We start from the raw sequence: 14346 nt of genomic DNA, 5'->3' as shown, positions 1-14346 counted from the left end.
TGGGCTAGATTCAGTTCCCACTGGAGGCGGTGGTAAACCTCTCACTGACTTCACTGGGAATTGAATTGGCCCTTAAGAGAAAGAGTTCTGAATAAAGAACTTTAAGCTTATTTCCGTGCAGGAACATTATGAAACAAAGTGAAACAAACAGAGTAATCAGTAAGCGCAACATTTTTCAAAAATAGTCTCTAATTTAGGTGCCCAATTTTTAAACACACACAGACTCACTTCCCTTCTCTTCTTCCATCTGCCTCAGGTATTTAAAATGCCTGTCATACTTCCCTCCCATCAACCACAACAGGTCTCCCCAGCCCTCTCTCTCTAGCTTTTTTAACTTTAAGATAACTTTACAGGAGGCTTTATCAGCTGTGATGTCTTAGGCCTTGTCCGCCAGCCTACTGAAGTCTCATGAGCTTCCACGACTTCTCCATCAAATATATCTCTGAATATATTGCAGTTTTCAGGAGGAAGCTTCAGAAGTAATTGAGGTTTCCCTTGAGTGACATGTAAGCAAAATGAAGGGTGATTAAGGCACTGGACTGGGATTCAGAAACCCAGTGTTCAATATTTAGGTCTGGCACAAACTCCCTTTGTCACCTTGGGTAAGGTCCTTCAGGTGGTTTTTCCAAAAATGTTCCACATTGGTATAACTCCGTTTACATGAAGTTAATGGGAAAACTCTCATTTACTTCAGTAGGAGAAGAATTTGAAAATACCATCCCTTTGAAAAGGGCTTTTGAAAATACCATCCTTATTCTTGTCATGCCGCAGAGCTTGATTTATAAAATGTGAATAATGCTACCATGAGGATAAATTCATGTGTTTGTGAGGTATTCATATTCTACAGTGGTGAGTGCCTTACAAGAACTAGACTTATGAACTAACCCTCGCTGCGTATGTTCTTACATCATCCCATTTATGTGTTATCTGAACACCACTCATGTCCTTTCATGAAGTGTTCTTAAAAGCAGGGGATCTGAAGCTCTTATGGCATTCAGTTCTGATGGAGTTGAGATCTGAGTAACAATTTAACCTTATGGTAATTTTCTGAATGATGATACAGATCTGTACCTTTTTCTACCCATAATTAATAAGCTGCAGTTTACTTCTATGTATTTGTATATTGTCCTTTTCTGGGTATAATTAGCCCTCTAAGAGCCTCATCAGTAAAACTGTCATACTTCTGACTGTTGTACAGGGTGACAAGTTGACATTCAGCGTCAGCAACTGTGATCTTAAGAATGGCGCTCATCAAAATGATACCAACTATCCTGTGTCCATGTATACCTCCCCTGGGTATTTCCATCTAGGAAAGACCCCATCTTATTCTGTCCCTGCTCATAAATCACAGGGTCACTATCCATTTTAGCTCCGTTATCTCTCTCACACAGTCACTTTTAAACTAAAAATAGTTGACGAGGGGAGGGGAGAGAGGTGACAGTGGAAAACCACAGAAAAATAGCAGGTCTTAAAATCTCCATTTTCTTCTAAAGAAAAAAAATTCAGGATCACCTTTTACACAATTCAGCTTAAAAATTCCGTGATAGCCCAATCCTCTCTTCCCCAAACACATACATACAAACTACTTCTTATTGGAGATGGTCAGAAAACAATCTATGTTTTGGGGGAAATTTTCAGAAAAGATTTTTTTTACCAAAATATTGTTTCAGTGACAAGTTTACAGCCAGAGTGACCTCTCCCAGTAATGTGAGGTTGGTCTCTCACTGAACTTTGGTTTGTAATAGGGTTCTAGTCCCGAGAAGGCATTCTGTGGCATATATTTGTTGAGTCTTCTAGCCTGATATCTTGTTTATGTTATTTTTGTTTATTTCATTTTGATTGTTTTGGCATTAGCTTGGTTTACAAAATTATTACATGAAATATATTTGTATATATTCATTAACTCAAATGCTGACAGTCATTTAAAAAAGGTATTTATTTTTTATTTATGGTGTATCTTAATTGGTTGTAATCCATCAGAAAATCTGTTGGAGAAAACGACTAAGAATTGGTTAAAGGATAATTTAGTCTGTGCAGTTTAATTTTATTTAAAGCTCCCAGAAATAACTTCTATATTTACTAGATCAACAATATCCTGGCATATGACAAGGGGTTAGCTCAATAGTATGATATAAAACATAGCCCCAAGGATTATGGGTCTATTAGACAGGATTAACACCTTTCACTGACTTATCAGCCTTGCCAAATATGCCCCTCAGCAGAGTGGGAGGGATGGAAAGAGGGAGGCTGGGAATCACAACAATATTGGGAAAATATAAAACATTCTCATGCAGTGATCTCTAAACATACAGTGACCTTTCTATAGCACTCCATCATTTCAAGCTGCCTACTAGGAATAACTGTATATTAAAGTGTTGATGTGCTTCAGATAGTCTAAAAGAGAACAGAGGAAAAGGGGTTATTGTTGCTCTTACTCATAAACAACTTGAGCACAGGGAAATCAGTTATTCTTTTTAGAGCCTTGAAACAACCTTATATCCTATCTGGACAGACGCCTTGGGCTATTTTGTAGTATACTTCAGTGTTGCTTCGGAGCTATTAAATATTAATAAGGGTTACAGGATGATTTCCACCATTCCAGATAATGGTCTTGTTGCACAGAAGAGCACTAAATAAGGCTGCTTCAGCAATTCTCCCATACTAACTTTTTCCATTAAGTAATCAATAGCTACCACCTTTTAAAATGTATTCAACCCCATTATACCGATAAAGAAAAGCAGATTTAGGAGCCCTGGGCTCGGAGGGGAACAAGGCTATTACTTTTGGTATTGTCAGTCACCGCATTAGTGTCAGGGAACACCCATTTTGTGAAGGCAGAGTCATAATCTGTAGGCCTCATTTCCAGGTTAAGGGAAGATCTTAAAGCAAATGCAAATCTACTAGATGAAAATATGTCATTGATTTTTTACACCAGTATCTTATAAAACTAAGTGATTTTGCTGGCTGGATTCACACAAGAGTTACTGATGGGTTCATTAAGCAAATGGTGAATTTGCACAATGAAATCTAATGCAGGCATGTGAAAAACAGCACCCTTATTTTTCCACAGAAGGACTGTATCATTTATTTAGATTCAGTAAAGGAACATTGCTGGCTTGCGTTCCATTTGTGCTCTAGTATCCAATAAATATAACGCGAAAAGGCAAACTTATCAAATTGTTTTTAATGACTCTTCTATATTCTGCTGCTTCCTTCATTCCCAGAAATTTGGGATTCGTTAAATAACCCTTTTAAAGCGGTGAAAAGACACATTTATTTTTATTTTGATTACATTTTTACTTGCCTGCGAGTTATTCTTAAAATCTTCAATGAAGTTTAAAAGAAGGGCAAAGAATAGAAAACAAACCAAAATGTTTGGTGCACAAATGGAAAACAACAGACACTAAAATCTATGGGATACTTTGTCTTCCTACTATGAACTATGTATTTCCTAATTAGAGTACAAGACAGGTACTTCTTATTGACAAATTAGTCAGAGGCTTCTGTATCTGAAAAGCTAGCCTATGTGCCACAAGTGACAGTGGTTGCCTTAGTAAATATTAATTATGGGTGAAATTCAGCCCAATCATATCTCCAACAGACATTCACAATTTCTACCTGCTGAGTAGTGGCCCCTAGTATAGAATGCCAGCACAATCTCTGTGCATCACCAAAGTCCCATTCAATATAGTGTTTAAGTGGGAGATAAGTGATGCAGAGGCTTCATGCTGGCTCTCTGCACAGGGGTAAATGTTGCCTTGTTTGAAATTCCTCCACTCATTTCAGCTCCAGTTTTCACTTGTCCCCTGTCTACAATTTGTACTGTACTGTCCAGCTATAAATTGCTTAAGGTTACTGTTGCAGGTCTTTGACAGGCTGTTCATACTTCAGATAATGGGGCCAGATCCTCAGCTTGTAGAAATCAGAATGATTTGTGATTTCAAGCAAACGACACTGATTTACATCAGTTGAGGATCTGGCCCAATATTTTCTTTGTTCTTTTTCTCTTCACCCCCCACTAAGGATTATTCCTTTGTAATGTGTTTCTAGACTGTTCCTGCTCTTTCCTCACTGCAGGGAAAGAAGCCACAGGAACATCCAAGAGGACAGAAAGTGTCTGCTTGATCAATGGAGATAAGTAGAGCTGGGCAAAGTTCACCTACATAGGGTGGGGCTGAATACATCCATTCCATGATACTTCTAGTCCCTCAGAACAAGGGATCCAATGTCAGTCACTATGGAGATGAAACAGAGCTAGAGATAAAGAATTAAGATGGGCTGGCTAATAGTTAATAGATCACAGGAAATTATCTTTTAACTGGCCTGATAGCAAGCTATCATATTTTAAATTTAGGGCTGTTCTGTATGAAGAAGTTTCTCACTTCTGTATAAAGTATAAGAATTTGAGCATCTGATTTAGAAACAATCAGAAGTATAACGAAGAGCCAAGAGAGGAGACGTGAGGCCCACCATACTTCACAGGATTTGGCCCATGTACACACATTAGTTACATGTATAGAATATCTGATTATTAATATAACTTTCTAGTCCATTTGAAAAACAAAACATGGTTAAATCTTATACCTTACCAGGCAAAGCAACAAAAATGACACAGCTTGTTCTCGCTAACTCAGATGGGGCAAGCTACTAAAATGGCATTTTAACTGGTTTAAAAAGTACTCTAAGACTGTCAGTATGCTCTGGTATTCAGTGATCGCATGGGGGTGGCAGGCTGAGGGGAAGAAAGACAAAGAGGTTGTTCAACAAAGCTGTCACTGTGAAACATCAGGGCCAACAGTAACTTTAATGATGGAAAAATCACTAGAAAATAAACAGCTGTATAAAGTAGTGTGTTAATTATATTTAACACTTTTACAGCTCAGCAAACATAGCTCTTTAAAGCAAATGTTGAACAGCTGTTATATTAGCATGTCTATGTAACACCCACATAAACGTCTAGAGCCTTCACCAAAATGTACAGTGAAACATGTAGCACCTGACAACACTGCTGCCAGAACTTTATTTTTCAGTTGTTTAGAGCCTATGCCAGTGATACTCAGACCTCAGTGGCTCAGGAGCCAAACTAGCGATCAACATTACCTGAAAGTGCCACAGCAGTGTACATTTATTGTTTCATTTACTATATATTTATATATATTCTCACAACAAAATGACTGACTGAGTATTCTACAATTGGTTAATAACATAGTAAAAGCATCCTGATTAATAACTTAGATTGGTTAATAATGAAACCACACAGTGTTTTAATATCATTTGCGCCAAAGAGTTGCAGGAGAGACATTAAAAGAGCCACTTGTGGCACCCGAGCCTCAGTCTGAGTATCACTGGTCTATGACTTTGGTCCTGCAACTACTACATGCATGTGAACAACTCCATTCACTCAACAGGGCTTCTTATGTTTCTAAAGTTAAGCAGGGGCATAAGAGCTTGCAGGATGGGGGCCCATCTTCCTACAGGCTAATGCCAAGGACCTGTGAAAGACTAAACTAATAGTAAATTTTACCTAGCAAAAAATGTTTTAAATAAGTTATAACATCTGTGAGGCCAGAAAACACTCCTTGTTGTAGCAACATTTACCTCAGAAGTAGCATGGCTTTTTACAACTTTATGATTTACAAATGGGGGGTGGCGGGGAGGCTGGCTTTTGGCACACATAGATCCTGAACTTTAAATAGCACCTACATACAGATTTTGAGAAGTGCTTAGCACCACACAGCTCCCATCCAGAAAAACGGGTGCTAATAGCTGCTGAGCACACCTGGCAGTCTGACTGACACTGTGCATGCAGGGCACCCACACGTATTTGTAATAATTATGGAATTCTGCCAATTATTTCTCTGCTGTTTCATTAAAACCTATTCTGAATAGCACACAAAAGCATAGAAAGGAAAATGACATTAAAGGAAGGTTAAGGATGTGTGACAAACTCACAGGAGGTATGAAACTGACAGTTCAGGACTTGCCATGATGGGAAAAATCTACCTCAACATCACCCTTTTTTCCCTTCATTTAGATATGTGCAAAAAACATCTAGGGACAGGTCCTGAACCCCTTCCTCTGCAAAATTGTCTCCTGAAGTCAAGGAACATGTTGTCTGAGTAAAGACTGGTTAAATACTTGGTAAGAACTTCAGATTTGGGCTCAGATCCTTGAAGGTATTGATGCCTAAGTTCCCAGATCCTCAAAGGTTATTTAGGTATCTAATTCCCATTGGGAATTAGAAGCCACTGGGAGTTAGGCACCGAAATACCTTTGAGGATCTGGGTTTTGGTCCCTAATCCTTAAATATGAACTTCCCTACTTTCCTGTGGGTTTTTTTTTCAGAACCAGAGCAATTCAAATATTCTCACTTATTAAAAGAACCAGCTTGTTTGATTTTTAAACCCTCCCTAAACTTATTTATATATTGGGATTCTTTTTTAAAAAATGTTTTATGTAAAACATATCTAGGCCCCGGTCCTACAAAGAGCAAGGCAACTTCTCATGTTAGTAAAATTACACACACGGTTGAGTGTTTTTAGGACTGAGCCCTTAGAGAATAGAGGCATTAAATACCTATATAACTCTACACAACAGGAAGAGGTGAGTACATTGTGCCTCAGAATGATACTGCATATGTGACATCATTTCTTGATGCTTTCAAGTGCGATGGAGGACCAGAGCAACTTATTCCCCCCACTTTGCAGGCTATCCCTAACGACCTCCTTGCACACTTTATACATCTCTCACACATGGGACAAATTGGCTTGATCCTTCTCTCAATGCAGCCAGTAGTAAAACTCCAGTGACTTTACTGAGAACACAATCAGGCCTTTACATCCCTTGTTATCAAAACATAGTTTAATGGTGAAGGAAGCTGTAAGAAAAATATTCCGTCAGCTAAAGCTTTCCGTGAGGATTGGTATTAAATAGTAACCCTAAGTCATCACTGTCAGAGGCGACTGTCCTCCAAGCTTGCTCAGTTTTAGAAGAGTGAAGAAACTTTTAAAACCAATCTGCTAGGTTTTACTGCAACGATATCCTTGACCACAGGTAATGACCAACAATAAGCTAATTCTAAGAAAGTTTTAAAAAAAAGAAGAGTTTTTATTACTTTTAAATGAGTGTTTCAAGCATCATTTTGGTTCACCTGATTAATGTTCACAGCAAACTCATCCACTGGAGTTGTAATGTTTCTGCAAGCTTCCCTACAGCAAAGCTTAGCTATTAATTCAGTGGCATATGTCAGCTCAGCAGAGCAAGGTCACTCTTCTCCTTCAAGGGGAACCTTTTTAGAAATAATAAAACTGACAGAAAGTTCTTTTTTGCATGCTTTATGTCACCTGAGGTTGAGTGCTGCAGTTAATATCATAGAGCTTATAAACATTCCCACCTCAGACAGCCTCTAACTCCACCAGAATTTTTGAACCTAAACTTTTTTTTAAGAAAGTAAGAGAGTGACAGTTTTATGTGGGGCAAATATACAATATGTGATCCTAAATGAGTAAAAAATGAGTAAATCTTTTCTTAGGATCTTTGGAGGAGAAATTTTGGAAGCCACTAGCATAGTGCTGATGTTGCAGTTTGCATTTTTCAGACTGGTGCTTGGAAAGAAAAATGTAGGATTAAGGGCTTTGTCTATTTGAATCCAGGGATCTTTCAACCTTTGGGTACAAGGTGGGAAAATTTATTTCAGATATTATTGGATCTCTGTTTCTAGTTCACTGCCGGCTGTTAAAGCAGATTGTAAGTCTGTAAAGGTATAGGAGAATACCAAGTTAACTGATTTGTTGATAGTATTGTTTTGAAACTTATGCATTAATGGAGACTTGTTAGTCGTCTGTTATGACAAATAATTGTAATTAGAACCTGTTTATTGAGACACAAAAAGTAACTGTAAAGCATAATCAAACAAAAGACTTTAGTCACTGCTAACGAAGGGCCCAATCCTGCAAAGAATGTTACATGGTCAGACCCCAGGGCTTGGATGGAGCTCCTTTAAAGATCAGAGCCTAAAACAACTGAAGGATAAGCTATATTGAAATATATCCAACCAACAAGCCAAATTTGTCCTTTGATTATATCCACTCAAACCTACTGAGTACAATTTTATTAATAAATCTTTAGCAACATTAGCTGAAACCACTTTTATGGGTTTGAGGGCAGAATTTGGACCAATATTTATTATCAGTCACTGTTAATGTTAGAGTTATCGCAAATCTATATGGCAATCAATTTTCATTATTTTACCTAAGAAAATGATGAAACAAACCAAAAAAAAAAAGACTACACTTTGCTACTGAAGGCTAATATTTGACTACTGTATAGTGAAGGCCAGATTATGTTTCATTGTAATGGCATAAGGTTCAGTGATACACTAATTGTATGTGGTACATGTTTGCACGTGATAACATGCTTTGGACTTTGAAAACAGATCATTGGGAACTGGAGTTCATACACTACATGTTAGGCTTTGGATCATTAAGCAGGCTCAGAAAGAACACCCAGCTAACAGCATCCTAGTAATTTAGCACTGCCTAGGAACATTTCTTGGCATGAAAGATGCAATAGGTTTGATTCTGGGCAGCTTGTAATAAACTAAGTACTACAGCTGCAGTCTCGTGAGGAAGTCTAGTCTAATTGAATTACTTACACCATCCTGATTCTCTCCAGTAGTTTTTACACCAGAACTGCACAGATACACACAGGAGCTCTTTTGGGTAATGGGTGGAGCCAAAGATATGGGTCTAGTAACCATACACACCCCTGTTCAGTCTCTCACCTCTGCTGCAGCCATTCACAGGGGTCTTGTAAGCCTTGAACTGATGATTCTGTCACTGCTGCTCAGGGAATTAGGTGAGTAACATGAGGGCAGAAAGGATCCTATTTGTTTGTATGTGAAAATGAGCAGAGCAGCTACAAAAGCACTTGCTGGGCAATCTGCAGAGAAACAATGCCCCTCTGAGAAAGCTCTCACATGGCACAGACACTGCGAAGTTCCCTAGAGCATATGTTAGTGCAGCACTCAGGTATTCACCTGGCAAGACTCTTGCACACTATTGCCACGCACTGGCTGGGTGTGGAAGGACACTGATTTACTAACCAATAATTTGCGCACCCCCATTGCCTCTTTTTCTCTTCATTCACATCTGCTGTCTGCACAAGTCTTATGTGACTTTCATATGCTGCTGCGTCCATGGTCCTCCAATATTGCACACAGGCAAACAAGCCATGGTCTGTGTGACAGGCAATAATCTTGTACAAAAGAAGTAATTACAGAGATGAGAGCTTGAAGAAGAACATGTCTCACTAGGGGATGTCAGCAAAGTCCAGCTTTGCACTTGTGATTAGAGCGCCCCTTGTGGTTGCTCTGGTTTAGATTAGCCACTTACACCAGCTTTATCCAGGCTCTGAGACACTCAGTTCAGTATAGATTTTTGTTAACTGTGCCTCCTTTTGGCTTTCAGCCACACCCCTTTTTACCTTACACCTCTTCTCTCAGAGCCAGCCAGCAACACTCTTTTGCATAATGAAACAGCTCAGCAGTGCAGATTGGGTGCAATTCAGGAGTGATAAAGCCGAATACCCACTTCCCACAGGTGCAGCTGGCTACATATGGTGCAACGCAGCAGGGAGTTGACCCAGCAAGTTCCTTCAGCTCTCTCAACCACCCTGTCATCTCAGCTTCACACATTTACTTTTTTTGTTGTGCTGTTGCTAAGTGAAGTTGATTTCTTCATCTCAGTACCCAGAATAATGGTCTGTGACAAATCTGTCTCAAACATAATGAGAAGGAAACAGTCTCTTGTTTGTAGTTTTCCCTTCATTTAACCATGACCATTCTGTTGGGTGGCACTCCTACAATAATCTTTCAGGTTCGGAAAAGCAAAAGAAGTCCTAAAAAAAAAAAAAATCCAGCATAGTATTCCATGCTCTAGGATCATCTCACCCTACCACTGAGTATTCCAAAGCATTAATCCTGGAACACCTTTTAAATGAGATCAGCAAAACCCAGCAGAGGGAATTTCTGCTTCCTTCGGCACCAGATGACCAGGCCATCCAGTCAGCTCATGAAGCTGTAAGTGAGACCAGCACAGGACGGGAGAGTGGGACTGCCTTGTTGTTCTCATGAAGATGAGAATGCGACTCAGGTATCAATGGAGAGAAAAGGTGGTGGGTTGCTTGGCTTCTTCATAAAGGTGACATGATGCTGTACGGCATCAGGAGGTCCCTCCATATTTCTTCTTCAGTGTAGAATGAAGGCTGGCCGATCTGCACCATATTGGGTGTGGCACATCCCCCAGCAGTGGAGATTCACTGCTAGAGGAGAGGAGCAGGCTCTGACTCAGCTCCCCACCCTAAAGAGGTGTTCCACCTGTTAGGAGTGGTGTTTAGTCAGAATATGGCAACTGATCTTTTAAAAAAAAATATTTTGTTTCAATTCAAATGTGAATGATGTGTGAAGGCCAGGGGCCAGCCCTTCTTACAGTCAAAATATATTGTATTCAACCACCCTTTCCTCTTTCTCCCCATCCATGGAACAAACCAAGGAAAAATGCAGAGTAACGAAAGCTACAGAATTGGCAGGATGGGGTATATTATATATAATATAAGCAGCTAGAGCAGCAGCATTGGTGACAGCAGAAGCTTTAAATCTCCAGCATTTTTTCTAGACTCTGAACTTTAGTGATCAATCTCAGGAGGAGGAATAATAATAATAATAATGCTTCTAGAAGGGAAGAAGAGATGAAGAAAGAGAAAAGGTAAATTAAATGGGAAATATTCCAGGTTGCCCCTCTGAGAGACAATCTGGCATCTGGTGATAAACCTTCCACCTCTTATAACACACACCCCTCCCCCCATATATTTCTATAGCCTTCATTCATTTTTGTACTACTGATTGTTCAAAGACTTTTTGCTGTGTTGTTGATACAACCTTGAGAATGCACGTCAGCTCATCTATGTTTTGGTCCACAGCAAAAATGCTTATGTTGCCAGTTTGATAAAAACAATAATACTGCTATTAGTAGCCAAAGCAGCCCTGCTGTCCCTTCCTCTTCCTCGCTCCACTTTCAAAAACCACAGTTAAGGAGATGATGTGAGGACAGAGTGACCAGAACCATTCGACTTGATACCACTGGTATCACCTGTCATTCCAATCCAAACAATCTGTCATTGGCCCAGGAATGGGTTTCATACCACTTGAGTCAATTATGTAGGAGGATTAACAATATTACTCACATGGAGACTCTCCCCCTAGTCCATGGGGATTCAGACCCCAAAATGAAGTCTCTTAATGAGCTCACTTCTAGCTAGGAAATGCAAACGATAACATCTTGTGTGCTAGCAAGCTCTGCACAGCTGAATATGGATTGATGCAGTTACACTACTTATCACACACTAGTTTCTCTTCTTGACTTGAAGAGGGCAGATCCAATGTAGAGAGACAATGCACAGCATAGTCATGAAACATTTTTATCGCTCATGATGCCAAATCAGTACGTACAATAACGGATGGTGTCTTTGGCTAAAACATTCATACCATTCCATCCTTGCTTAAACTTGGCCATCAGTTATTTCAGATCCGATAACTGAACTATGAATATTCTGACACAGATTACTGGCAGAGCGCTGTCATATACGAAAAACTGTAAACCACATCATCTGCTTCCCCAAAACAGACAATCCTTTTCCAAGTAATTACTTTCCAGGTATCAGACACCTTATTCACATTTGGTTCAGAGGTATTTGGCATTACCTGAAAATACAATATTGCAATTAGTCAAATACTCTATACAATTAATGAAAGAAAAACAGATATTCGGGCAGATCTTTAGCTGGTGTAAATCCATTGACTTCAGTAAAGCTAGCTCTTTTACATCAGCTGAGTATCTGCCTCCCCTGTGCTTATGAGGGTGTGCACATGTGTATGTTTGATGGAGAACCCAGTTTTCAATTATGGCCCCTTTAGAGCATCCAGGCATGTGATAAGGACATTCTGACTGGAGCATCCACATGGGGATGCTGGACATACCAGGGCCTTATTATCTCATCATAGGATCAGAGTAACTCTTGGAGTCTTATCCTGTGGGGAGAGAATAACACCTCAGGGTTTCAAAGACCATCTTGCTCCTGGGCAAACATCGGGAAAAACAACGTGCTAAATATTCCTCTGATGAAAGATGAAAAAGGTCTGTTGGCTGTGAAAAAAGGTACTTACACCAATGCCTGACAAAAATTAGAGATAAAAGAAGTAAAGGCTTTGGCTGTGGAGCCTTCCATGCAAGCAAGAAAAAAAAATCACCAATGGTTCCCTCTAACCTTGTTCTAGGTTTTATAAAGCCTGAGGGAAACAGGAAATATCCCTCTGAAATGTCACCTGCAATCTTCTGTATACACATTTATGTATTTGGTTATTTGTAGTATACTTTTTACATGAGCCTCTTTTGATAAGGCCCACTGTAAACCAAATCCTTAAAATTACATCCCAGATGTCCTCTCTTTCTGGTTACTTTACAGAGTTCAAATGTATTTTGACAAACAGTCTTTCCGCAAGAGGCAACACAGTAAAGACCTTTAATGACAGAACTGTGTGTCCCTTTTGCCTGTGAGCATAAATTTGAATAGCAGTTAGTACTTCTCATCAGTTCATCACCCCTCATCACTGTTAGAATGAAATGCAAATGAAAACGAACACCACTTCAGTCATGGTTGTGAAAATTAGCATCCGTGACATGAGCAGGGGCTCATTTATGCACTCGAAATTTTGAAAAAAACATATAAAAACTTGCTATTTCCACAACCGTATCAGGCTATACCTTTGAACCAACATTAAAAAACTGAACTTCTACTCAAGGATAAACCCTAGTTAATATTCATTAACTCTGAACAATCTCTATGCTGCAGACCTTAGTCTACAGAAGTTCTAATTATGACTTGAATTATTCTGGGTGCTAAGGCTTATTGCACCTTTATTTTGTATTTTCTTTTCTCTCATCAGTATTCCCTTTACGGATGCTGCTCTAACCCCCATAGGAAAAAAAGCAACACTGGGAAGCTTGCTTAACATCTGCCCACACTACAGGCATGATCCTGCAAACACTTATGCAAATGAATATTTCACCTTCTAAGGGACTAGTCATGTGAGTAATGAGGCCACTCCTGTGGGTAAACTTATTTATGTAAGTGTTTGCAGCATCACTCTCTACGTCAAGAACACATATAAAGGGTAAAATCCTGGTCCTACTGAAATCTCTGGCATTGACTACACCGGAGCCAGGATTTCAAGAAAAATGTATAAGGGGGGAAAACTATTGGTGTGATATAGAGCTAGTGTACAATAGCTTTACAGTGCAATACTTTAGCTCAGATCAGACTGGCCATGTTATTTCATATGTACCTTTCGAGCTCTGAAAATTAATAATATCCATGTATCCTGCAAACAAGCTCACAGGGACTTTATTAAGCAATTTGAACAAATGTTGAGATAAACAGGGAAAATATATTCTGCATGATTCTATGTGTGGTCTCACACCTTGTATAGGTGGAGGTTCAAGCACCACGTAGGTGAAGCATATTTGAAAACAAAATGAAACAACAAAATGTCTTCAAGCTTTAACATAAAGCTAGAGCAGCTGTAATCCTAAATAAATAGATAGGACAAAACTTGCTTCAACCAAGTCCAAAGGAAAGGGTATAAGGTAAGGCTAGCTTCAGATTGGAAAGGAAGAAAGAGGAATCCCTCATTCTCTACCTAACTGTATAAATTTCAGAGGCAGAGATGGCCCAGTTATGGTCCACAGTTCTGTGCACTTTACAAGCTATATTACAGTACAGAATACATACACTATCTTCCCTTTGTGCTGTCATGCACACTTGGGCAAAGCAAGTACAGAGTGGATGTAAAACACTGCCTAATAACACTACTAGCATTTTACGCTCACGTTGCACAAGTTTGTGAGACTGCACACAGTGCATGGCATTGGAATGTCAGGTCCTGTAGAAGCATTCTGATAAAATTATCCTTCCTTCCCCTGCACCAGGATAGCAAACACAGCTGACGTCTGACCAGTTGCACGTGAATAGCCCCTTGGCTAGGTTTGGCAGAGAGTGGGTCTGTGCGTGGGGAGGGATGGAAATCAAAATGATGATTCTAAATGACTGAAAGATCACTTCAGAGCACAGACAGTTGGTGCCTACTAAGATTATAGCAAAGTTTGAAGGAAGTGATCAAAAGCCCACTGAGGTCAGTGGAAAGACTTCTGTTGACTTCAGGGTCCAGGCTGTAAACAAAGCCCTTTGTGATACCGTGCTCATTCTCCCTGTCTGGGGACAGGCACAGGGCTT

At 39.6% G+C, this 14346-nt stretch overlaps 1 protein-coding gene across 3 annotated transcripts in view; it reads right to left on the bottom strand.

Moving 5' to 3' along the window:
• SAMSN1 (SAM domain, SH3 domain and nuclear localization signals 1) overlaps positions 1–14346 on the bottom strand; it is a 75951-nt gene that overhangs the window by 19364 nt on the left and 42241 nt on the right. The gene's annotated exons all lie outside the window — the stretch shown is intronic.

This window comes from Mauremys reevesii, linkage group 1 (assembly GCF_016161935.1).
Source record: "Mauremys reevesii isolate NIE-2019 linkage group 1, ASM1616193v1, whole genome shotgun sequence".
Taxonomy (NCBI): Eukaryota; Metazoa; Chordata; order Testudines; family Geoemydidae; genus Mauremys; species Mauremys reevesii.
Note: the sequence above shows the minus strand (reverse complement) of the source record. Positions and strands in the feature narration are given on the sequence as shown.